Here is a 27,551-nt window from a genome sequence, read left to right as displayed (position 1 = left end):
TTTTCTATTTCTGTGGAGTCTGTTGTGTTTTTTCCATTCTCATTTCTGATTATGTTGATTTGTGTTGATTCTCTTTTTCTCTTAATAAGTTTGGCTAGAGGTTTATCTATTTTGTTTATTTTCTCAAAGAAACAGCTCTTGGTTTCGTTGATTTTTGCTATTGTTTTATTCTTCTCAATTTTGTTTATTTCTTCTCTGATCTTTATTATGTCCCTCCTTCTGCTGACTTTAGGCGTCATTTGTTCTTCTTTTTCCAGTTTGGATAATTGTGATGTTAGACTATTCATTTGGGATTGTTCTTCCTTCTGCAAGTGTGCCTGGATCACTGTATACTTTCCTCTTAAGACTGCTTTCGCTGCATCCCACAGAAGTTGGGGCTTTGTGTTGTTGTTGTCATTTGTTTCCTTATATTCCTTGATCTCTATTTAATTTGTTCGTTGATCCATTGATTATTTAGTAGCGTGTTGTTAAGCCTCCATGTGTTTGTGAGCCTGTTTGTTTTCTTTGTAGAATTTATTTCTAGTTTTATACCTTTGTGGTCTGAAAAATTGGTTGGTAGAATTTCAGTATTTTGGAATTTACTGAGGCTCCTTTTGTGAGCTAGTATGTGGTCTATTCTGGAGAATGTTCCATGTGCACTTGAGAAGAATGTATATCCTGTTGCTTTTGGATGTGGAGTTCTATAGATGTCCGTTAGGTCCATCTGTTCTAGTGTGTTGTTCAATGCCTTTGTGTCATTACGTATTTTCTGCCTGGTGGATCTATACTTTGGGGTGAGTGGTGTGTTGAGGTGTCCTAAGATGAATGCATTGCTGTCTATTTCCCTCTTTAGTTCTGTTAGTATTTGTTTCACAAATGCCTGGTGCTCCTGGGTTGGGTGCATATATATTTAGAATGGTTATATCCTTCTGTTGGACTGATCCCTTTATCATTTTGTAGTGTCCTTCTTTATCTCTTGTTACTTTCTTTATTTTGAAGTCTATTTTGTCTGATATTAGTACTGCAACCCCTGCTTTCTTCTCACTGTTGTTTGCCTGAAATATGTTTTTCCATCCTTTGACTTTTAGTCTGTGCTTGTCTTTGGGTTTGAGGTGAGTTTCTTGTAAGCAGCATATAGATGTGTCTTGCTTTTTTTATCCATTCTATCACTCTGTGTCTTTTGATTGGTTCATTAAGTCCATTTACATTTAGGGTGACTATTGAGAGATATTTACTTACTGCCATTGCAGGCTTTAGATTCGTGATTACCAGAGGTTCAAGGTTAGCTTCTTTAGTATGTTACTGCCCAACTTAACTAACTTAACTCTCTTACTAAGCTGTTATATACACTGTCTGGAGACTCTTTTCTTCTCTCCCTTCTTATTCCTCCTCCTCCATTCTTCATATGTTGTGTGTTTTGTTCTGTGCTCTTTCTAGGAGTGCTCCCATCTAGAGCAGTCCCTGTAAGATGCCCTGTAGAGGTGGTTTGTGGGAAGCAATTCCCTCAGCTTTTGCTTGTCTGGGAATTGTTTAATCTCGCCATCATATTTAAATGATAGTCATGCTGGATACAGTATCCTTGGTTCAAGGCCCTTCTGTTTCATTGCATTAAATATATCATGCCATTCTCTTCTGGCCTGTAGGATTTCTGTCAAGAAGTCTGATGTTAGCCTGATGGGTTTTCCTTTATAGGTGACCTTTTTCTCTCTAGCTGCCTTTCAAACTCTTTCCTTGTCCTTGATGCTTGCCATTTTAATTACTGTGTGTCTTGGTGTTGTCCTCCTTGGGTCCCTTCATTTGGGAGTTCTGTTTATTTCCGTGGTCTGTTCCATCATTTCCTCCCCCAGTTTGTTGAAGTTTTCAGCAATTATTTCTTCAAAGAGACTTTCTACCCCTTTCCTCTTTCTTCTTCTTGTGGTACCCCTATAATACAATATTATTCCTTTTAGATTGGTCACATAATTCTCTTTGTGTTGTTTCGTTTCTGGATATGCTTTTATCTCTATGTCAGTTTCTATACGTGCCTGTTTTCTGGTTTCTATTCCTTCAATGGCCTCTTGCATCTTATTCATTCTGCTTATAAGTCCTTCCAGGGATTGTTTCACTTCTGTGATCTCCTTCCTGACATCTGTGATCTCCCTCCAGACTTCATCCCATTGTTCTTGCATTTTTCTCTGCATCTCTGTCAGTATGTTCATGATTTTTATTTTGAATTCTTTTTCAGGAGGACTGGTTAGGTCTGTCTCCTTCTCAGTTGTTGTCTGTGTGATCTTTGTCTGCCTGTACTTTGCCTTTTCATGGTGATAGAGATAGTTTGCAGAGCTGGTACGAGTGACCGCTTGAAGAGCTTTCCTTCTTATTCATTTGTGGCCTTCCTCTCCTGGGATAATAGCGACCTCTAGTGGCTTATGCTTGACAGCTGTGCGCAGACAGGTCTTCTGCTACCTGCCCGGTTGCTATAGAGTATATTTCCGCTGTTGCTGTGGGCGCGGCCTGGCTGGGGCTGCTCCAAAATGGTGGAGCCCCATTGGAGGGGGAGCGGCCAGGTGGCTATTTATATCCCTAATGGGCCTCTGTGCTCCCTGTTGCCCAGGGGGTTAGAGTGCCCAGAGATCCCCAGATTCCCTGCCTCTGGTCTAAGTGTCCTGTCCTGCCTCTTTAAGACTTCCAAAAAGCACTCTCCAAACCAAAACAACTACAGCAGGAACGAAAGAGGGGGGAAAAAAAGGGAAAAACATGTTATTTTCTTTGTCCTCAGGCTTCGGTCTAAGGCACCCGCTCACCGGTCTTGCTGCGCTGTTTCACTAGTATTGGGGTCCCTGTCCTTTTAAGGCTTCCAAAAAGCACTCGCCAAGAAAAAATAAATACCACTCCCGTTTCTTTCCCCCCACCGGTAGCCAGGGGGAGGGACACTCGGGTCCCGCCGGGTCGGCGCTTGTATCTTATCCCCTTCACGAGGCGCTGGGCTCTCGCCGGTGTGGATGTGGTCTGGATGTTGTCCTGTGTCCGCTGGTCTCTATTTTAGGAAGTGTTGTCTTTGTTATATTTTCATAGATATATGTGGTTTTGGGAGGAGATTTCCACTGCTCTACTCACGCCGCCTTCCTGGCTCTGCCTCTAACAGATTGCTTTTTAAAATGCAGACTCAGAGTTTCTGGTTCAACAAGTTATTAGGCAATACTCTGGCAGGGGACTACACTTTGAAAACCAGTGATTCATAGTGACATCCCCCAAAGCTGAAGCATCTGGAGGTTATGAAAATAAACAGAAGTATAGCTGCTGCTTCTTATAAATTTATATTTTTAAGAGTATTTATTTTATAAAATAAAAATTTTATCCAACAAAAGAAAAAGATTTATTTGTGCAGGCATCTGCAGTCTTTGTAAAGCAGCACTTCTCAGACTTTATTGTGCATTTGATTCACTGTGGATTTGTTAAAGTGAAGGTTCGGATTCAGCAGTTGGGGGAACCTGAGGTCTGCTCTTAGAATAAGCTCCCAGGTCAGGTAAGGTCATGAGGAGCAGGGTTCCAAAAGAGAGGAAGCACAGTTCTGTGCTGTGGTGTAGGTAACATATGTTGAAAGTAGTAGAGGTAGACTGATAGTGCTCGGAATCTGGGACCATGGAAAAAATTCAGAGAAAGCTTTTTGGTTCAGCTGATGAGTGGTTTTCAGAAAGTGAAAGAGTTTTGCTTCTTTAGGTCATGGGGGAGTATGGAGTGGACTTGGATAAGCACAGCTTTGATGAAAGTTTTCTCATTTTCATAATCTAAAATTCACATTTCTAAAACTAAGAAGTAGGAAGAGTAAGGATGTTTCAATATCAGTGCTGTTTTTCTGTTGACATATGTAAAGCATCTAAGTAATGAATATTCTGGCCTTCTTTAGGAGTGAGTTGCAAAATAATCATTGGCTTGTTCAGTTAGCAAACAAGTTGAATTTCACTGTCAAAAACACCAGTACCCGTGGTGGCCCATGATAGCATCTGTGATCTTTACACACTCTGCTGCCTCTTCAATAGTATGAACTATCTTTCCATGTTTTGTAAATACTTTCCCAAAACAAAATCTAAAATGGCTACCTGTTCTTCTGCTCGATATCTCTGAGGGATTTGTTGGAACATTTGGTCAAGGTGTATTCTGAGATATTGAGGTAATGTGCTTTAGAATACTCACCAGACTTCCTCTGGATTAACTTGTTAACACATTCCCTTACATTTTTTCATAGCTCTTGACAAAAGATTTCCACTTTCTATAATTGACTTAATGAAGATAAATGTTGTAGGCCTCAACTTTACAACCTAGGTTTTGAACTTTATTTCTTACTCCCATCACAAATGTAATGCCTTTTATACGTTTTGTATTGGTAATGAAAATGATGTTGGAAATTACACAGAATAATGAGCTCTCTCTGGGTAAATGAGAATCATCACCATGCTCCATGGAATTTATTTTAAATGCATTCATTTCAGAAAAGAGAACTGCCATTCAACATTAATAAAATAAGTACTTAAAGGCAAACAAATGAGACCTGCTAATATAATAGTAAATGCAGAAATTGATGAAACATCAAAAATATTTTGTCATAAATGGTTGTATGTATAGTAAACATGTCATTCCTAAAGTTTACATCTTAGAACTCAGCATTTAAAAACATTTAAAATCTAAACTAATTTCAATTTAACACTGGGCAGATAATCTTGATGTCTTATTGAAAAACCTGAAAATAAACACATTTGAATTAAAGATCACAAGCCAAATTCATTTACTACATTCAAAACCAGCTTATAGTGTGACACTAGAAAAAGAACTCTATTCTTCAACATCTGAGCATGAGTACAAATTCAACTCTATTATGTCTAGTCTCTTCTGCATGGATATTTTCTATTAATGAATAAGAAAATATAAAAAATGTAAATGCTCACTCCGATCTTTTTCTGTCATACAGAAAGCCACTGCACAAAGTCATTCAAATGGCCTAACTTTGTAACTCTTATAAGCTATAATTATTTTCAGAGACAGGGTTTAATATATACAGAAAATCAGATAAAAATGAATATGCCTGTAAGAGAGCATATTAGAGGAAATTTTTATGTGTGTTTATGGGTCTGACAGCATTGGAGTGATGCAGATCCAGAATATATTTCACTTTGTGAAGGTCTTAATGTGACTTTCATAAAGTGCTTTGCAATCTTAGGCTAGAAGAAATGACAGATTATACTGAAATTTAAAATGTTGGATAGGAGGCCCTTCAAGAGTGAAGTAAGAGTATGTCTTTCCAGAGCCTTGGTTGCATTACAAAACTCCCTCCTCTTTCCTGGATAGAGGAATTATGAGTGTGCCTACACAGTTACCATTTTAAAACTGTTACAAGTATGAAAGCAAATAAGAATTTTATTCTTCTTTAACTATATAAACTCAACAAGTTTGCCTTAGAGTTTAGCATAAAAGAATCTTGGTTTTTATATTATTTATTATATTAATCTCAAAAGGAATAGGTCTCTTCAGAGTTACTTGCAGAGTCTAAGGGCTCTCTAAAACAGCCTCACTGTATGACTTTTCATTTCAGAAGTTGTACATCTAAATAGATAAAGAAGATAATCTCAACACAATGGTATGGTTTACCTGTGCCACTGGTCGACGTCAGCCTTGGATGGTAACCTCCAGATTATTTTGGGCTTGGTTTCCCCAATGGCTAAGCATTTCAGTAGTAATTTGTCCCCAAAATTCACCTCAGTCCACTTCTGGGATGCAGATTCTATCCTGGGGATGGTCTCTTGCTTTTCTAATGTAAGAATTACCACTCTTCTCTCTGAGCCAGTGGAGCTGGTAGCAATGCATTCATAAGTGCTCCTGTCTGAAGAAACTACATTTCTTACATCCAGTGTCCCATTTGAAAATAAGAACAACTTGGAATTGATCAACTGTAATGGTGTCACTGGTGCCATCAGTGAGGACCCAGTGGACACTAGGCTGAGGAGTTCCTTTTGCAGTACAAGGCAGTTTCAAACTTTCACCCCACATCCCTGCAATGACTTCCCTCTTTTGTTCTACAATGACAGGTGGGGCTGCAATGACTTGAAGTTTAACCAGCAGTGAGTCCTAGCCAGCTGAGTTGTTGGCCATCCATTTGTAAAAGCCCCTGTCGTAGATGCTGAGACTGTGAATGGCCAGCATTCCGTCAGATTTCACCAGGGCCTGCCTTTTCCCCTCAGAGGATTCTGAGACCGCTGTTTGGTTTGCAAGAATCCAATAAATCATAGGGCTTGGTCTACCTTCAGCACTGCACTTCAATTCTACAGTGCTTCCAGAATGGACTATGATCTCTTTGTTACGTCTCTCCAGGATCCTGGGAGGATAGGAAACCATAGACAAGGTGACGTGAAGGTGGTCTGTGCCCAGGGCATTGGAAGCAGAGCACAGGTACTGTCCACGGTCCTGAATGTCCACCTCCTTTATGGCCAGAGTGCCATTCAGGAGCACCTGGAACCTGCTGTTCTCTTTCCTTTTAGACAAATGAAATCCTGGTAAGAAAGGAATTTATAGCAATAGGTCATCAAAGTTTAGATAGGAGACATAAATTGTTCAAGTGGAAGTCTCAAGAGGAAAGCCATCTTTTTGTTAGGCTCCTGAGAACAAATATATTTAAAGTTATGATGCCTGTTCTTCAGATTGCTAAAATTATTCCTGGAATTTCTTATCACCATAATTTTAATTTAAAAGCCAGATGTCCCAATTCAATACCCATTCTCTCTTTTTCATATCACATTTCTTTGGATCCACTTTCAAATATTTTTTAAACATTCCTAATTAACATGTTTTAAAACCTTTTAATGAGCAAAAAAGCTGCACAGCAAAAATGTCAAATGAGGACATTAATAGTTTCTGTATCTTAGAGAAATTTGAAATGGGTTGATTCCAGAAACAGCATAATCTTTTCCTTGTTTTATAACCAAAGAAGACTAAGTTTAAAGAAACAATTTCAAATACCTGATGAGAGTCTGGTCCAGTGGATGGTGGGGAGGGGATTCCCAACAGCCTCACAAGGAAGAAAGGCAACTGAGTTAGCTGGAACAGTGAAACTTGCTGCTTTTCCTCCAACTATTCTGGGCCTTTCTAATACATTCCTGGACAAAGAGTCACAGGGAAGGAGTTCAGAAGTTGTTATCTGAACTGGTATCTTATCAAAGCGACTTTTCTTTGCAATCTTCCGTATATCCCAGTTTGAAACACGAGTGGTGTCCTCTGGCAAGCCTGGGGTGGGCAACATGCTCACTATTGACTTTTTGCCTTTTTCAGCAATTTCTCGGTATGACTTGTTCCAGAAGTGGTTTTCTGACAAGGAAGAGGGAGTCAATTTAGAACTCTGTGGTTTGACTATTGTTAGTGCTGGCACAGGAGTAGACTAAGAGACTGGAATAGAGAAAGTGGTGGTTCCCATTGTGTATTTGGCATTTGGGCGAGCTTTGGAAGGTGTAGCAATCTCTGCCACTAATTCCTGTGGATTAGCATTGTGCCCTGAGGACTCATGGGGCCTGGCCATTATATTTGTCATTATCCTGGAAGAGTAATTTGCCACATTACCCGTAACTGCACTTTGATCGCTCAGAGGCAGGGAGGTGTGGATGGGTGCTGGAGTAGCACAGCTGCTCAGGACGGGTGGCACGGTTGAGTGCCTAGGGATTGTATTTCTAGATGTAGTCTGGTGTGGTCTTCTGGACCAAGTGGTTTCAGAAGCAGTTGTGCTCAAAGTTTGAGTACTCTCTTGGGGTAGTCTCTCACCTGTATCTGTCAGATTAAGTGTTCTTGGATGAAGACCAATTATGCTTGAGATTCCTTTTGTGCTTTCTATGGGAGAATGAGTGAAAACAGAGACACTGGGCTGGGCTGAAGTTTCATGGGAAGTGAGATCAGGAGGTGTCATAGCCCTGGTTGTTCTGAAGCCAGAACTCTGGTTTGGAGAGGTGTTTGGGTCATTCCTGTTCTCCTGAGGCTCCTTTTTCCTTTGGACTTTTCGTGTCCTGGGTCTGATTATTTGGGTTTTACTGATGACAGATACAGGGGCAGGAGAGGGAGTCGTCAGGGTGGCTGTCTGCATTGATATGAAATGTGTTACTTGATTCTTTGATTGAGATACTAGGAGGTACAGTGTGAACAGGAGGGAAGAGCAGCTGCTTCACTGGTGGGAGACTGACAGGACTGTGTTGCGGTGAGATCGTGGTGAGTTGCAGCTGATGTTACTGATAGAATCTGCATCACACCTGCTGAGAGTGTTGTGCTAGGGAAGGTGGGGGAAACTTTTTTCCTGGGTAAAGCAGGGGGTATTTTAGCAAGCACTGTGTTTCTGCTCTTTTGTGGACCAAATTTATGGTGACTCTTTATCCTCCCTTTTTGCATATAGTTGTTTACAAAAATCTGATGCCAGGGAATTTTCCTTCTTGAAAATCTTGTAATGGCTATAGAAGTAGGCATAGATGGCTTTGTGCTGGGACCTGGCAGAGGTGGTGTAATCACTGAATCTCTTTTAACTTAACCGGTGTTAGATGCACTTGGGTAAACAATATTTTTTAAAAAATATTTAACAATGTTTATTAGATTAAAATGATATTTAAAACTTTCCTCCTTTGTGTTTTCCAAAATGAATGTGTATCATTTTTACTATTGGAAATTTTTAAACTAAGGCTTTTTGATTAAAAAAAGTATGGTATAACTTTAAAGTGATTTGGAATGGTATAGTTCAATAGAAATATAATGTGAGCTACATATCTAATTTTAAATTTTCTCATAACCATATTCTTTAACAATATAAAGTACTGGTGAAATTAATTTTAATAATATATTATATTTCATACAGTATCTAAAATGCTATCACTTTAACATGCAATCAATATAAAAATTATTGATAAGATATTTTACATTATTTTGTACTATGTTTTTTAAATCCTGTGTATGCTTTATGCTTTGTACATCTCAAGTTGCATTAGGAACATTTCAAGTTCCTGATAGTCACATGTGGTTCATAGCTACCATATTGTACACTGCAGATTTGGAACATAAAAAGGTCTTGAGTCTCAAATTGGGCCAAATTCCAAATAGCTTGCTGAATCATTGGTTCAACATTACTTGTGAAATGCTCTAAGTATGGGTTAGAGACTACAAATTGAAGTACCTCTAAGGGTCAGGGCAGTCACTAGATAATGTGAATATGAAAAGCAGGGCATAACAAAACATGTCTTTCTAAAGAATTGAACCCACCACTAAGCTCCCTCCAGTCAATTGGTGCTATGTGGAATGCAGGCCCAGGGTTGACAGACTTACTGATTTTTCACAGAAACCTAAAATTTTCCTGTGCATTTTATCCATTATTAAATATTGACAATGATTTAAAAAATGTACAGCACTGTGTGGGCAAACTATGTTCTTACCAAATGTAATCCCTTTTATGACAAATTTTGACTTTTATGATCAATATTTTTTTTAATCACCTTTTTTTTTGAGAGGACATCTCTCATATTTATTGATCAAATGGTTGTTAACAACAACAAAATTCTGTATGGGGGGTCAATGCTCAATGCACAGTCATTAATCCATCTCAAGCCTAGTTCTCGTCAGTCTCCAACTTCTGAAGCATAACGAACAAGTTCTTACATGGTGAACGAATTCTTACATAGTGAATAAGTTCTTACATGGTGAACAGTACAAGGGCAGTCATCACAGAAACTTTCGGTTCTGATCACGCATTATGAACTATAAACAATCAGGTCAAATATGAATATTCGTTTGATTTTTATACTTGATTTATATGTGGATCCCACATTTCTCCTTTTATTATTATTTTTATTTTTATTTTTATTTTTAATAAACTGCTGAAGTGGTAGGTAGATGCCAGATAAAGGTAGAAAACATAGTTTAGTGTTGTAAGAGAGCAATTGTAGATGATCAGGTGTGTGCCTGTAGACTATGTGCTAACCTGAGCTAGACAAGGGCAATAAAACATCCATGGATGTTTCTCTCAACACAGGGGCGGTTGAGGTTCTAAGCTTCACCACTGTTGTTCCCCAATTTCTCACCTGATGGCCCCCCTGCAACTGTGCCTGTCTTAGGTTGTTCCTCCCTTGAGGAATCTTACCCGTCTCTGGCTAACCAATCATCTTCCAGGACCATACAGGGAAATGTAAAGTTGGTGAGAGAGAAGCCATATTGTTTGAAAAGGTTAGCTTTTTACTTCTTTGCAGAATTATGCCCTGTGGCTTCTATGTCCAGCACTTGTCTCGAGGTATCTTTACCACCTGGAGGAATTATGATACTCAGTAAATTCGATATGCGGCACGAATTCTATTTAAGGGTTGTAATTAGGAAGGAAGAAGAAAAGCTATAGAGGTAGCATATGGAAGAAAACATGGGAGGATTGATTATTTCTTTGACATATCTTCTTGTAGAGTACCTTAAACATACAGGTTTTAAACTACTAACTTGTGCACACATATTAACATAATAGGAATACGGTGACATAAACAAAGCAAATCTATAATTACCATCCATCTCCAGTGAAGCCAAGAAAACCATTTCGGCACCCTAGGCATTTCTGAAAATTAGTGTATGATATGATGGATATTGTCCAACTGTACTTGAACAGTCTGAGAAATCAGACAGAATAAAGCAACCCATTCCTGGGATTTGTTCACATCCCATTATGTTCTTTTAACCGTAGATAGTCTATAGTCGTAAGATTTTGGAGCGCTACAACTTGCACCCCTCCCAACTCCTGGTTGAGTTCCAACAGTACAGATCTGGTCAAATTCGTTGTCTCACTGTATGCACATGCCAGCCTAGACATCTCCCTCCTCATTCCAATGGCAAGTCCAGGAAATGGTGGGGTGGACGCAGCCACAACTGCAGCATCGCCCGGATCCCTGTGAAGGCTTTTTGATGATGATCTCCCGGTACGAGTCCTCCAGAGAGTGCTGATGCTGGAAGCTCCTCCTCATATCGTATCTTAGTTCATTTTCTGGGTATCCAAGCTAGGCCTTGATCTGCATAGAAACAAACAGCCCCTTTGCCCACACTTTGACATGCCCTCTATACCACTGTGTAGAACTCATTGGAGGTCAGCACACAGGAACTGCTTTTTTTTTAAATTTTTATTAAGAGAAAGGAATATTGTCAGAAGAGAGTACCTCCACAGCTGATCATCTGACACCCTTTAAGTGATCAACATTAAGGATATTTAAAGCATGCCTTAATCTTTGATTTACCAATAGTTTTATTCTATTAAGGAGTAATCCCCTTTTTTTTTTAAATCTTTAATCTAAACTTACATGAAGAATACTATGTTTACTATGCTCTCCCCTATATCAGGTCCCCCCTAAAAACCACATTACGGTCACTGTCCATCAGCATAGCAAAATGTAGAATCACTGCTTGTCCTCTCTGGGTTGTAGAGCCCTCCCTCCCCTTTCTCCCTCCCCCCCATGCATGCTAATCTTAATATCCCCCTTCTTCCCCCCGTTATTCCCCCCTGCCCACCCATCCTCCCCAGTTCCTTTCCCTTTGGTACCTGTTAGTCCATTTTTGGGTTCTGTAATTCCACTGCTGTTTGTTCCTTCAGTTTCTCCTTTGTTCTTATACTCCTCAGATGAGTGAAATCAGTTGGTATTTCTCTTTCTCCACTTGGCTTATTTCACTGAGCATAATACCCTCCAACTCCATCCATGTTGCTTCAAATGGTAGGATTTTTCCTCTTATGTCTGAGTAGTATTCCATTGTGTATATGTACCACATCTTCTTTATCCATTCATCTCCCGATGGGCATTTAGGTTGCTTCCAATTCTTGGCTATTGTAAATAGTGCTGCAATAAACATAGGGGTGCATCTGTCTTTCTCAAACTTGATTGCTGCGTTCTTAGGGTAAATTCCTAGGAGTGGAATTCCTGGATCAAATGGTAGGTCTGTTTTGAGCATTTTGATGAACCTCCATACTGCTTTCCACAGTGGTTGAACTAATTTACATTCCCACCAGCAGTGAAAGAGGGTTCCCCTTTCTCCACTTGTTGTTTGTCTTTTGGATGGCAGCTATCCTTACTTGTGTGAGGTTGTACCTCATTGTAGTTTTAATTTGCATTTCTCTGATAATTAGCGATGTGGAGCATCTTTTCATGTGTCTGTTGGCCATCTGTATTTTTTTTTAGAGAACTGTCTGTTCAGTTCCTCTGCCCATTTTTTAATTGGGTTATTTGTTTTTTGTTCGTTGAGGTGTGTGAGCTCTTTATATATTCTGGACGTCAAGCCTTTATCAGAGCTGTCATTTTCAAATATATTCTCCCATACTGTAGGGTTCCTTTTTGTTCTATTGATGGTGTCTTTCGCTGTACAGAAGCTTTTCAGCTTAATGTAATCCCACTTGCTCATTTTTGCTGTTGTTTTCCTTGCCTGAGGTGATATGTTCAAGAAGAGGTCACTCATGTTTATGTCTGAGAGGTTTTTACCTAAGTTTTTTTCCAAGAGTTTAATGGTTTCATGACTTACATTCAGGTCTTTGATCCATTTTGAGTTTGGTAAACAATATTTTTTATGTGAGCTTTTTCCATAAATACCCAGGCTATTGCGGCAAGAGTCATGACTGCACCAGCTGGAGTCACTTGTGTACCTTCAGTACTGAAATATTTTATCGTGGGTGTTGTTTTCTCAGTGTGTACATTTGGTCTGTTCTCAAATGGTAACAATGGACCGTGGACTAGAGTTGTAGATGCGCTGCAGTGACTGTGGCAATTTCAGCTTTAGTGGAGGAAATGGTCAAAGAACTTGGAAAAGGCCTTGCTGCTGTGGAAGTGGCGAGCCTTTGGGAGAACTGGACGGGCAGCCCTTGTTGTGCCCTGTGGATGGAAATGCACTGCCACTTTCTTCAGAAGAGCCTCTGAAAATTGGTCTCACAAAGCTGTATCTGTGCTGTCAGAGAAGTGGAGTTCTGTATGAGCTGATAATTTTCCCCCTGCCCCAGATTTTCCTCCATCTTCCAAAGCGTCTGTATAACGGGATGTTAATTGTACTATTTCTAGAAATCTGTAACTGAGAATATGCAGGAGTGTGTGTGCTCAACGGGCGCTTAGAGATGCTAAGCTTTTGAGTCATAGGAGAAGAGATGCAGTTGCTCCTGGGTTTACTGGTTCCTGTTACAGATGTCTGATGACTTTCCATGGCACTTACTGCCCCTGAGAACACATCAGCTTTGTTGTTAGCACTATGAAGCATTTTGATATTGACATCTTCAGCTGCAGTTCCCTCTGTTACTGGGTGGACAGTTTCCAGATGCTCTCTCCTCTTCCCCATGTCATCACTGCCATGAAACTGAGTTTCTTTAGGTAGCAGAAGAGAGATGGTGGGTACCTTTTGGTTTGCTGCACCTTGCCTTTTGCTTGATGTGGCTCGGTTTACATCCATTGACACAGCTGTAGTTTCAGCAGCAGCATACCGTTTGGAATCTACTGGTTTCCCTGGTGGTAGTGTTTGTGGACTTGCAATGTGGGAGACTTTGGTGCCAGCTGTTGTATTTGTCACAGGGCTGTTAGATACTGTCCTGGGGTGGGCAGCCCTGATCCTTACCAGAACACTGCGAACTTCAGTTGCCAGGACCTTAAATTCCTCATTTGGAGAGAGCAGGCCTGAAGAGTCCACTTCCTCACCATGTATGTCCAGGAGCTCGGTGACCAGGGGAAGTGGCCTTGTTGTGCTTTTCTCCTTCCTCTCTGACACAACATTCTTTCTCCAAAAGTGCTGCCCAGCGTAATGGGTCAATTCTCTGAAGAGAGGGAGGGAACTGCTTCCTGTGCTCCCTAAAGTGGCAGGTTGTTGAATCTCCACCCCCCCAGGTGCACTGGTTCCCAGTAGTTGTGCTTCTCCCTCGTGCTGGAGGCTTGGTTTCCCACTGCAGGTTCCACTGGAGCAGCTGTAGGGGGTTGGGTGACTGGGGGCTCTTGAGAGTGAGCCGCGGGATTAGGCTCATCCAGTCCAGAGCCATCTGTTTCTACATCACGGTCCACTGTCTTTCGCCCTTTTGTTTTGATTGAAATTTTTGTTAATCAAAAAATCTATACCTGATGGGTTGGCTGCTATACAATGATAATGACCCTGGTCTTTTGGGGTGATCTGTAATATCCTTAGTGTGCCGTTGTTGAGAATTTGTCTCTTGAGGACTTTTAGAGCACAGTTCTTCCTAGAAGAATCCAGCTAACAGAGGCATCTGGGATACCAGTAGAATGGCATGGGAGGTCAAGTGTTTCATCAATGAATGCTGTGTGATGAATACAATTTTCATGGTAGGTTTTGATGTAGGGCTCTACCACAGTAATCCTGTAGGTGAGAATATCTGGATCATCTTAATTGGTGCTTATGCAGTGGTATGTGCCTGTGTCAAAGCTGTTAGCCATCTGAAGCCACTTCTGTCTATTAGGACTCATCTATCCTCACTAACATAAGGGGTGTCACTTTACTTCCATCAGTTAGAACCCACTCCAGATGTGGGATCTCCCAGGCCTGAGCATTTTAGGTCAATGGTCCCACTGACCAAAACAGTGCGTTCCAGCTTAGTATTGTTATCCATGGAAATCATGGTCCATTTGTGGTTCACTGGCCTCATCTCTGCCCTTGGTAAAGAGATCTGAGCATCACTAGAGTACTGGATCTGCAGTGCACTGAGTGTGGTGGAAGTTCTGTTTAGTTGCAAGGAAATTCTGTCTTGCATTAGCCAAAGGGGATCTGCTTTGAGAACAGCCTCTATGTTGGTAAAAATGTCTTTGGGCTCAGGAACCACTTGATTATATTGGTAGCCATGTTGTGTTGTTTCAGGGAGCAAGTGGCTCCTTTCTAGTATCAGAGGAAAGTCACTGTACAAAGCCACAACTTGCCAAACTGACTGAATGTGACTGTAATCTATGTTACACACCAGAAATGTTGAAAATGATGTATTTAGCATGATGTAGTCATTTTCCTCAGTGAGTGCAATGGAGGATGTCTGGGAGGGCTTCCGGATACTGCAGACCATGTTCGCTTCATTTCCAGACTGGTCTGTCAGATTCAATGTGAGGGAGCCCAAGGGTGACATGAAATCTTGGGGAGACATGGACACAGAACCACTGTCTTCCAAAATCGGCAGGCTCTTCAGTTTCAGGGATGGGTCAATGCTTGGCTTGGCACACCAGAAAGCCACAGCTGGGACCATAGCTAAGGGCTTGCTTTTAGAGGTCCTGGGGTTCATGCAAAGTGGACATTTCTGAGGACTGGGGGGAATTCTGTTCTTTTTGCATTTTATTATATCTAGGAAAAATGACAATTGAATTATTGTCATTTGTAGCCTTCTTATTAATTAATATTTGAAGACTGAATAGTTTTTGTTAGAATTTAAAACCATTTGGAAATTCTGTTGTTGATTTCTTAAAAAAAATAACACTTTCCCTTGCCACAATATTATATCCGTAGACACAGGGATTTGTCTTGTTCGCTGATGTGTTTCCCATGCCTAGAAAGTATCTGATACTCAGTAAATATTGTTTCAGTGAATAGTTTCCTTATCTAGGGAAACATAATGATATGCTTATGATTGTCACTTTTTATTAACAGTAGTTGAGTTCTAATTCCTCATTTTGATGTTTTAAGAGTCCTAGAATTTCATTGCCCTTTAAGAGAGAAACTGTTTTCATAAGTTATCATTAAACACACAAACTTTCTTTTCCCATTATCCAAAAGAACAACACCTGAATTATAAGATGTGTTGGTCTGGTCTCACTTAGTCTCAGTAGAAATGGAGAGTGACTTATAGATCATGGAGACAGGGAAACAGGTGGGAGTGATCAACAAGGGGTGAGGATTCGGGTGAACATGGGGGGCGACTGAGGGCACGAGTGCAGACACGTGCACCTGACTTTGGTGATGCATTGGTTGAGGCAGACTCATTGGAGGAGGATCTAGTTTAATGGGGAAGGAGAACAGCATGTCCCCATAAAGGGGCGGCCCATTCACGGTGACAGTTCGGTGACGTCAGAAGCCTGAAAGTCTTAGAGCACGAGACCTACCCTCAGTCTTTCTGAATCATGGAAGGCTTTTCTTTCAGGTATTCAAATATCACTTATACCTAATCATTTAAAAAACACCACTCTGGTGAGCCTATTTAAAGTAATTGATCACTGAAATACTTGATAAGAGGTTACGGAGTTGAATCTTACATAAAATGCAACCCGGGACTTCCATGCCATTTCCGGTAGTAGCTCCCATATCATGCATTGGACATGGCACTTAAGGGAACATTATCCCATTGGCAGAGGCTGGACAGGGTCAGATCACCTTCCCCCATGTGCACAAATCCTCTCAAAGGCTTAAGTCCGTCTGACCAGGGACTCCCAACCCTTTAGTGTGTACCTCAGTATGACAGGTAATGCCATATATATCTGGCTACTCAGAATTCTTCAGCACACTTTAAAGTTTACTATGCAGATGAAGTAGCTGAAAATCCTGAAAGCCTTTGAACATTCATAAGAGGCTCTTTTCAGCCACCCACTTACCAAGCAGCTATGCACCTTTACCTACTTATCAGTACCCTGGGCTCAGACCCTGCTGTCGCAAAGATCATGGCAGACTTCTGGTTTAATTAAGCCTTATCACAGAATTATTCTTGCTCACATCTTGGTATGCCTATTATTGGACATCAGGTATTTTACCTGAGATGCAAATCAGATCATTCACTTCCACTGCCTCTCTCACACTAGGTTCCTGTCACACATAAATGGTTTCCATGCCTCAACCTTGCCATGCCTGTCCTCCTCTGGTATATGCTGTTCCTTCCACTTCGCATACACTTGGTATCTGACACACATTCTTCCACGTTTACTGATGCCCTTCATGACCCAGGCAGGACAGCACTTCTTCTGGGTGGGCTCCCTGCTTTACTGTCTCCTAGTGTCTCTCACTTCTCCTCTCCTACCCTTGTCACCCACTCTTCAAATTATTTGTCAGGTTGTGTGTCCTCCACAAGACTTCCAGCTCCATGCTGTTCACCTGTATGTCCCTAGTGCTGTCCTAGGATGCCCAGGAAAGATTGGAAGGAGATAGGCTTAATTCTACAACCATATTTATTCCATATTTTAACTAATAAATTGAGGTGTGTCTTAACAGTTGAACGTGTTTTAGAGTGGCAGCTGGCTGCCTGGTCACACACAGACTGTCATACCTATTTTATTGTTTTCTCTTCACTTGAGTTACATGCTCTGTTGGTAATACATATATTTTTTGCCACTTAAAATGTATTTGTTATTATACTTTGACATTAAAACAATAAGTTATTTTGTAGAAAGGCCTGGAAGCAGAACATTAGGACATAAATTTATCATCTGTGAAACAAATGTTTACTAGAAAAATGGCTACAAACCCTTATTTGATAGAAAAGCAATGGCAAGAGCTTTGTAGAATCTAAGAATGGAAGATGCCCACAAATAGATGAAGCTGGGTTTCATTTGACTACATATCACATGGCACGTGAGGGAACTGAAGGCATGAGAAACTGTCACAGCTCTTAGAAAAGATGAAAACTATTTCAGAGAAGTTGACATGACTGATTTATGAGTCTTGTAGGATTATCATTAGCATCTCAGTCAAAAGGAGAACACATCATATTTTAGACACAACTGAAAGTTGTTAGTGCTAGTGGGTTTGCCTAATTATTTTACAGACATACATGTACAATTTGGGGGCATATTAAGACCACAGATGGGCCGTGAACTCATTTGTACTCACCATCGAAATGGATAATGATAAAAGCTTAGTAGGTACTGAGTAATTTTTGTTAAACTATTTTTCTAGGCACATTCTAGGGGCCAAGGATCAATAAATTAGACATAAAAAAGGCAACAGGCATTTAATGTTAATAAATATAATAAAGTGTTATCCAGTCAAGAACAGAAGTGTGGGAAATTACAAGTAGTAAATGATTATTCTGATACAGATGAGGTGGTTGGAGGAACTTCCAGGCTTCCTAGAACTGGTGAATGCTGGGCAGTTTGCTGGTTGGCTGGGAGCCCATCAGGCAGAAAAGAAAGGGAAGCCCCGTAGTCAGGTAAGCAGTAGCTGCAGGTGGTACAGCTCATGGGGAGTCTGGGGTGAGGGCAGGCAGAGGGTGGGAAATGAGGCTGAGGCTGGTCAAGGAGGACCTGGCATGCACAGGCTTTGTTCTCGAGGCCAGGGTCAGTAAACCTCTTCTATAAAGAGGCAGGTAGTAAAGATTTCAGATTATTTGGACTATAGATCTCTGACACGATTTAGCTACACCACTGTAGCACCGAAGCTGCCCTAAATGGTCTGTAAAGACCGGGCATGACTACTTACAAAAAGCTTGTGAAGGGCTGGAACTGGCCCGTGAGCTACAGCCTGTCCGTTACTGAACTCTTTTTGGTCATTAAAAAATTTCCTTTAGTATGTAGAATAACTAAATATCTTATAATCAGTGGCATAATCCATTTGGTAAAATGTTAGCTGGTAACAATATATATTAGCCTGATTTTATTACTGAGCATGTAATGAGCAGAATGGCAAGTAGGTTTCCCACCTTGCAGAAACTGAACAGACTCATTTTCTCTCTGGTTATACAATTCTCTCCCTCTTATTTCTCCTTTCACTGCGACATTTCTCAAATAAGTTTTCTCTGTTTGCACCATCCTTCCCCTATAATTCAGGTAGTGACCTCATTCTCCTGTCTGTCTCCATGGCACTGAGGATATTGAGAAAACCCCACTCAATAGCTCCCCTTTTAGATGTCTTGTGAAGCTTCATTTATGGGAATAAAGTGTCCAAATTACTAGTCCAAAATACCAACTTTTCTAAGCCTCAATTTCTTCATCTGTAAATTGTGGATTTTTGTGAAGACTAAATAGAAAACAGCTAGCACAATGTCAAGCACAAACTGAGTATGTTACCTCCCTGCTCGCTCTTATTCCTTCTTTTTCTTTCAAAGTAACCTTTGTGCCATATTTCCCTCTTTTTTAGTCAAGGCAGAAGTAATTTTTAGTGAGTCTCAGTTCCTCTGGAACTAAATAATCAACTAAAGTATTTTGATGTTTTCATGCATAGCCTTATTGTCTATGTATTTAGTGTATTTACCTAAAAGACTCTACAGTACCTCACAATGTTCAATTTATTTTTTGATTAGCTTTTTAGCTATTTATATTAACTGACTACGTATCTATATATACACCTACATACATATGATTGGACATACCTATACACATAGATACAGTATATATCATAGCAGCAACTTCAAACCTTTCCCATTTTTCTCAAGCTTCTAAGCTTGACCCCTCATCAGTCACCTCTCCTACAAGGACACAGAGGAGGAGAAGCCATCCTCTATGAGCTCCCTTTTCCTCCGCCAGGCGCAGGAGCTCCCCTACCTCTGTGTCCAGTTAGGTCTCCTTTCTCTCTTAAGGAAAAGCTCTCCACCTCTGGCTGGAGTGCTTACCTTCCAGTCTTCTCAGAGGACTTGCTTAGGTGATGACCTGCCCCTCTGCAGTGGACTCACCTTCGCCCTCAACAGTCTCAAGTCCTGTGTGACTGCACACTTCCATCCTCGATGCATGGCAATCCAGTTCCCACTGCTCTTTCCAAAGTAACCAAGCACCCTTCAGATGCCAAAACCAGTGGGCCCTTGCCCCCTGCACAGCAAATTCTACATTCCCCCTCAAAGCACATTTCATACTCTGATTACATGCTTATCTGTAACCCTCTAGACGTGTGGTTAGAGCAGAAACAGTGCTCTTGGTATTCCCATTGCCAAGCACAAGACCTTGAATAGAGTGCCAAAAAAATAGGCACTGGCTGAAAAGAGATAGGCAAGAGCAACACATACATACATTTCTTATTTCCAGATTTTTCCAAAAGCCAGGAGTAATTAGTGGATAGTTGACTGAAACAATGGATCATTAATACACAGATGAATTAAGAGAATTCATTAATGACTGAATTAATAAGAGTTCATTTACTCTTCAGCTAAATTATCTTTGCCTCCCCACTGACTGATATTAAATTATCTTTGCCTCCCCACTGACTGATATAACACTTTCAGTCAGGTTTCCTCTACTTACTTAGGACAAAGGAGTAAGTGGCATAGATACCTGGCTTCTCCTGTATCCAGTCAGACAACCATTTTAAGTGGCAATCACAGGTCCAGGAGTTTCCATGAAGATAAAGACTTTCCAGATTAGGCATATAAGAGACCATCTCTTGATGAAGGGAGCTCAGGAAGTTATCAGACAAGTATAGATACTTAACGAATGATGCTTTAAATATCTGGAGGTATCGCAAAGACACAAATGTATCTGGATGGAGTTTAGTGAGCTGATTTCCTTCCAAATGCACCAATCGGAGAAAGGTAAGTCCATTGAAAACCTCTGGGTTTATAAACTCAATACTGTTGTGGTCCAGAAGCAACCATGTCAAGCTCCTGAGGCCATAAAAATTATCTTTCTGAAGTTTTTGGACTTTATTATAGCTCATTTTTAAGACCTAAGAATAAAAAGAACACAGTTTGTCAAACGGGTTGTCACAAAAAGGAAAAACATATCAATAATAGAAAACATGTTGAGATTAATCAAATGCAGTGTGTGTACCTTGTCTGGATCCTAATTCAAGCATGTTAGCTACAAATTAAATATGAGAATATCAGGGAAAATTAGAATAATTTTGAATATTTGATAAATTATTGCTAAAAATTTAAGATACAAATGAAATTGTTTTTTTAAAAGATTCCTTAACCTTAATATATCTCTATAGATAGAGAGACATAGATATACTGAGGTGCTTAAAAATGGAACATTATGATGTCATGAATTTGTTTCAAAACAATGCAGTGAAGAAGAAAAGTAGTTGGTAGGGTGCAGGTGAAACAAGATCTGTTAACTATTGAAGATACGTTGGGTTTCATTATGCTTTTGTGTATGGTTGAAAAGTTCCATAATAAAAAGTATCTTGATACTAAATCTTTAATAAAAATAGTGATTTTAATTTACCTCTCACATTTTTAATAGCTTTATTGAGATACAATTAACATGCCATAAAAGTCACTTGTCTAACATATGCAATTAAGTAGTATTTAACAGAGTTGTGCAACCACCTGTATTAATTTTAGAAAATTTTCATTGCCATAAAATCAAAACCGATATCCTCTGGCAGTCATTTCCCTATTCCTCCTGCCCCTGTAAAACCACTAATTTACTTTGTTTCTATGGATTTTCCTATTCTGTACATTTAATACAAATGGAGTCATACAGTATGTGGTCTTTTGTGTCTGGCTTTTTACAATTTGCCTAATATTTTCCAGACCCATCCCTGTTGTAGCATGTGTCAGCCCTTTATTGCCAAAGAGTATTCCATGTAACATATTTTGTTTATCCACTTATCAGCTGATAGACATTTGGGATGTTTCTACTTTTTGGCTATTATGAGTCACATGATTTTGAATTTAATTGAAATTAAAATAACTTTTTGAGTGTTTCCACAGTTTGTGGGTATTCTCCAATACCTTCTTTACTTATACTCTTTCTCCCAAAAGAAAAAGAAATGGTAGTGAAAACAATGATTTCTCCTATGTTTCCTGATTAGACTTAAATAGGCAACATAGAAACATTCCCTGACAGCACACTCTTAAACTCAGTGCTCAGAGCTCCTCAGTATCTATTGCTAAGCTGGTCAGCAGAATAAATGTGTTATGGACACCTGCATTCTCTGAAGACATATATTCCAAATAAAGCCTGATGAAGCCAAAGCAACAGAAGTACATAACTAGACTGAATTTCATCGTTTAACGCAGCCCTGATATGTCAAAAGGCTTTGTGAACACTGGCATTTTATCTTTTATAAAGATATTACTGACCTATTTTATTATAATGTATCTTTTTATGAGAATTTTGGGATAGAAGTTGTGGCTTGTGGATCAAGATGGTAGAGTAGAGACATCCTGAGCTCATCTCCTTCCATGGAAAAACCAGAATTTCAAGTGCATGTAGAACAACTATCTTTGAGATCAAACTATAGATGAGCAGAAAAGATTTTTACACAACCAAGGATATGAAGAAACAACCACATCAAGATGGACAAGAAGCATGGAGTTGCAGTCTAGTCAGGGCCCCCCAGAATGGTGACCCACAAACAAGAGGGGTATCACAACAATTGAGAACCCCACTGAGGAACAAGAGGTCTGAAATCCATATTGGGCTCCCAAGCCCAGGGAACCTGTATCAGGAAGACATGATGGGCCTGCACCCCCATAACATTTAGCTTTGTAAACCAGCAGGGCTTATACCCAGGAGAGCTGGAAAGCAGTAAGAAGTTAAGACTCTACTTCTAAGAGCACACACACAACCTCACTCGCCCTGAGTCCCAGGGCAGTGACAGCAGTTTGAAAGTGCCTGGGTTACACATGAAGGGGATTCACTGACAACTTTGAGGACATGTTCCAGAGGAGCAGGAATCTGTTAGAATGTTCTCCAGGGACAAAAGCACTGATGGGCATCATTTTTTCCCACTTCCCTTCTCCTTTGCTGGTCCAGTGCTGGCAGGAGACTATCAACTTACTTTCAGCAGAAATTTTATAGGCCAGAAGGATATATTCAAAGTGCTGAAAGGAAAAACCTGAAAACCAAGAATACTCTACCCAGCAAGGTTATTACTCAGAATTGAAGAACAGATAAGGAGTTTCCAAGACAATGAAAAGCTGAAAGAGTTCTCAACACCAAACTAGTCTTACAAGAAATGTTAAAGGAACTTTTTTAAGCAGAAAAGAAAAGGCTATATACCCAAAATAAGTACAACAAAGGAGGCAAGACTATACAATGGGGAAAACATAGTGTCTTCAATAAATGGTGGTGGAGAAACTGGACAACTACATGCAAAATAATTAAACTGGACTGTTTTCTTACACCATATACAAAAAAAAAACTCAGAATGCATTAAAGACTTAAATGTTAGGACCAGAAACCATTCAACTCCTAGAAGAAAACTTAGTAAGCTCTTTGAAATTGGTCTTAATTTTTTTTTAACTGTCTCTTCAGACAAGAGCAGCAAAAGCAAAAATAAACAAATGGGACTACATCAAGTTGAAAAGCTTTTGCACATTGAAGAAAACCATCAAGGAAATGAAAAGGCAAGCTACTGAACAGGAGAAGATATTTGCAAATGATATAACTGATAAGGGGTTAATATCCAAAGCTGTAAAGAGTTCATACAACTCAATTTAAAAAAATAATCCAATCAAAAAATGGGCAGAGGACTTGATCAGACATTCCTCTGAAGAAGACATATATATGACCAATAGACAAATGAAAAGATGCTCAATATCACTAATTAATATCACTAATTTTACAAACATACGTGCACACACACATATGTATAATGGAATATTAGCCATAGAAGAATGAAATCTTGCAATTTGTAACAACATTGATGGCCCTAGAGGGTATTATTCTAAGTGAAATCAGTCAAAGAAAGACATTAAATATTATAAGGTTTCACATATGTGGAATCTAAAAAACAAAACAGACTTATAGATAGAGGGAGCAATCTGGTAGTTGCTGGAGGGGAGGATCTGGGGGGATGGGAAAAATAGGGGAAGAGAATAAAAGATACAAACTTTCAGTTATAAAGACCTCAAGGGGATGTAATGTACAGCATAGGGAATATAGTTAACAATATTGTAACAAATTTGCATGGTAACTAGATTTATCCTCATCAATTCCTAATATATATAAAAATTGAAGCACTGTGTTGAAGACCGGAAACTAGTATTACATATAAACTACATTTCACTTAAAAATTTAATTTAAAAAATCAAATAAGGTTGTGCTTTTCCTGAACAATTTTTTATTTCCTGAGAAATTTAGCAGACTGTACAAATTGTGAGTCAGTTTCTCGAAAGCTTCAAGTTCTACCTATAGCAGACATCCTGATCTTTATGTATACATTTCCCTGTATTCCTCTTATTCTTATCCCTTGATTTGTTTTTACCATTACTTTATTACCTACTGGAATGTAATTTTTCCAACATTTGATGCATTCTTGGATGGCCCCATAACTTTAAAAGATTTGAAGACAATTATAAATAAATAAGGTATAAATAAAGGGTATAAATAAGCAAAGTGAAATGAAGAAAATTATGCTGATGTAATGGAAAGCTAACTTCTGTCTAAGACAGCAATTAATTTTAGGAACCTCATTCAATTCCCCAATGAGTATGACTGGAAATTTCCTTTCAAGATTAAATGTTAAAGGTTTAGTAATCTTGGTGTATTGACTTTTCTTTATCTGTTAGCCTGAGGTCTCAGAAAACTTGCCTCAAAATTTTCTTACTCTAATTTTCACATACTATTGCATTTAATAAGAAATCCATTCTTTCATATCCTCCTTGATGTCTATTTCTAACTTACAGAATTTTGATTTCTGGACTCTCCATGAATAGCCAGCATTTGGAAGTACTTCTCGCTTCTTGAAACTACCACTTTCCCTCACCGGTCTTACCTGCAAGGCCTGCAGATCTGAGAAGGTCTTAGCAGGGATTGTGTGAATGCCATTGCTGTGAAGCATTAGTAACTCCAATTTTTTGAGGCCAGAAAAATCCATTTCTGTCAGTCTAGCCAAGCTGTTGTACCTGAAATAAAATACCCAGCATAAGCCAAGACTGTCAACTAAAGTTCAAATGTCAAAGCAAACACACACACAAGCACATACCAAGCCCAAAGTCTCCTGTTCTTTAACTTGTGGTGAGGGATACACAAATGCTTGAAATATGATTAGAACTCATCAAATGCCACAGAGGGTTTACCGTCTACCTAGCCCTTGCAGTCTTAGTTAACATTACCATCCACATTCTCAGAACATGCCATATTCCTTCTCATTTTCAAAGCTGTAGGGATATGCTGTTTCTTTGGGTTGGATTGATTACAGCCCTATTTGTGAGCACTGTTAAGACCCGTTATTTCATGACATGTCTCGTTACTCTCCCAACTGGAATTCATCCCTGTGGTTAGGAACCCTGGGCTCTGAAGCCAGATGGTTTGGCCATGATTCTGAACTCAGGTGCTTGGTAGTGTTGACACACTGGTAAAATCAGTAATCTTTCTGTGCCTGAGTTTCCCCATCTATAAATAGATACAATAATATAACTTACTCCAAAGGGGTTATGAGGATTAAATGGAATACATGACAAGTGCTTAGCTCAATGCCAGGACTTAATAAGCACACAGTTAATATGCTCATTATTACTAGTGATCTTTCCCAAGGCAGTGTTTATGCTCTCTTATGGTTCTTATTAAATTGTACTGACTGTCATCTTTCTTTTAACTATATCTTATAGAATTGAACAATACATCTTTTCATCACTCCATCCCTGGTACCACTCATTGTGTTTGGCAACTAGTAGGTGCTCATTAATATCAAATAACTGATGTCTGACTACGTGTGCCCATGTACAGTTTTCATGAAACTTTAAAATATAATCACCTTTTGTTAGATTTAATTAGATATGCATTTTAAAAAGCATTTTAAGTAAGTCACTTTGTACAGGGAAATTCCAAGGGCATAAAAAAGGATCTAGCTACCTTTTCATACATATCTTTTATATAAGGGAGGACACTTCCATTTGTCCTGTTATCTCAAATATATCATAACCCTGATTCTTAACAGGAGCTATATTATTTTCCAGCTAAAATGTAGCCAGAAGGAAGCTTTTCAAAATTCATGGGACTTTCAACCTACCAAGAGTGACTCTAGATTCCAAAAAAACTGCCTCCTAGTAAAATCTTACCAGGAAATTTTTTTTATTGCCTCTAACAAACTAAGGTCTTTGTGCACTCATTTCAGAAGAAAAATATTGTTAAAACAACTTTGGTTAATCTCTCAAAGTCACAAGTGTTTTGGAGACAAGTCACCAGTGTGATCCATCCCTCTTTGAGAAGCGGACAACACAAGGGCCCCCACGTACCCTAAATTGATAACGCTCCACATCACGGGGGATGTTGTCTGGGATGGAGGTCAAGTACCAAACCATGCAGTGTACCTCTGTGGGCACATAACAGGCACAGAGGCGAGGACAGGCCCTGCCCCTGGTGGAGGCCACCAGGCAGATCACAGTGAAGAACAGCCAGCAAGTGATTTCTCTGTCCGTTACCTTCATCCTGAAAAAACATCACACCTTGAAATTATAGACATGGTTTGAACAGAGTTCCAGTTTGACCATGCACAGTTACTCTGGCAGTCTGGGAGACCTTCCTGAAAGGTCACTAGGTGGAAAATTTCATTCACAACTTTTTTGGTAAAATTTACTTTTTAAAAACCCTAGTTTGTGCTGGAGATTTGTGCTTATGCAGGTTATTTATTGTTGTGAAAACTGCTTCACAGCTTCTCCCTTCTTAGTGAAAAGCAGCAATCCCAATTACTCAGGAATTCTTTAAGGAGAGAAAATGAAGACTATAATGAAGATATTATGATAACTGGAAAACATACAGCTCAGTTTTCTGTTTATATATTAGTTCTTTTAGACTAACTTTTAAAAAACTTTATAAAACTAAAAATGTGCATCATAGAAAATTTGGCAGCTGTAAAAAAGTGGAAAATTACTCATATTCCTACCACCCATATATAATCAACATTTTGCTGTATTCCTCCAGTCTTTTAGATAGTATGTATATTTCTGAATATATGTATATAATCAAACTAAATTTTATAATACATTTTATTGTTAAATGTATATATATATATATATATACATACTTTTCACTTTATTAAGCCTTGTTCAAAAACATTTTTAAGAGCTGTAATAATCCACTGGAAAGGTGAATAAATCTCTAACATGTCAAACTCTTGCCAAAAAAAGACACATTACATACTTCCCTGACAAATGATGACCATAAGCAACAGTGACTTGCTGAGAGGGCTTGAGCCTTGTACCTGCACTGTAGTGGGTCACACCGACCCTTGCTGACATATGTGGCTCTCTGCTTTTGCTCTGCTTAGCCTCTTTCCTTGCTCCTTTATCCCCACATCTGCCATGGGGGTTGAGGAGCATTAACAGGAAAGAAATATGCTCTGTTTGTTGGAAAACTGATGTTACCTACATGTGGAGCAAGCCCAGGGATACCTAATTTTTTCCTGAAATTCAGAGCATAACAAAGGTTGCAATAAAATCTTCATTATGCTTTCTAAGAAGAGTGACCTTCATAATTTATAAATCCAAACGTTCTTTGGAATAGAATAGTTTCTTTTGGATTCTACCAGCAATCATCCTCTAGCCATAAATTGCAAAAAATAACATAGATACGAAATTGCTTGAATCTCCATATAAATATAAAGATAATGGAATTATTGTTAGCATTTAGAACACATTAAAATTAATATGGGACTAATCCCATGACCACTTTTTTAATTGTAACATCTGGTTTCTAAAACGTTAAAGATTGTATTATTGGAAACAGCATTTCCACCTTCTTACTATTATGTAAGCAAAGAAAGGATCAGTAGGATGAAGGTAATTCTCTTGTTTAGCTATAAAGTTC

General features: G+C 39.3%; 1 pseudogene; it reads right to left on the bottom strand.

Annotated features, from left to right (window-relative positions):
• Nucleotides 1-548: 548 nt before the first annotated feature.
• LOC108407689 (immunoglobulin superfamily member 10-like) lies at nt 549-27,185 on the bottom strand (annotated as a pseudogene).
• Between the last annotated feature and the right edge of the window lie 366 nt (nt 27,186-27,551).

The sequence above is a fragment of the Manis javanica genome, chromosome 14 (genome assembly GCF_040802235.1).
Source record: "Manis javanica isolate MJ-LG chromosome 14, MJ_LKY, whole genome shotgun sequence".
Lineage (NCBI taxonomy): Eukaryota > Metazoa > Chordata > Mammalia > Pholidota > Manidae > Manis > Manis javanica.
Note: the sequence above shows the minus strand (reverse complement) of the source record. Positions and strands in the feature narration are given on the sequence as shown.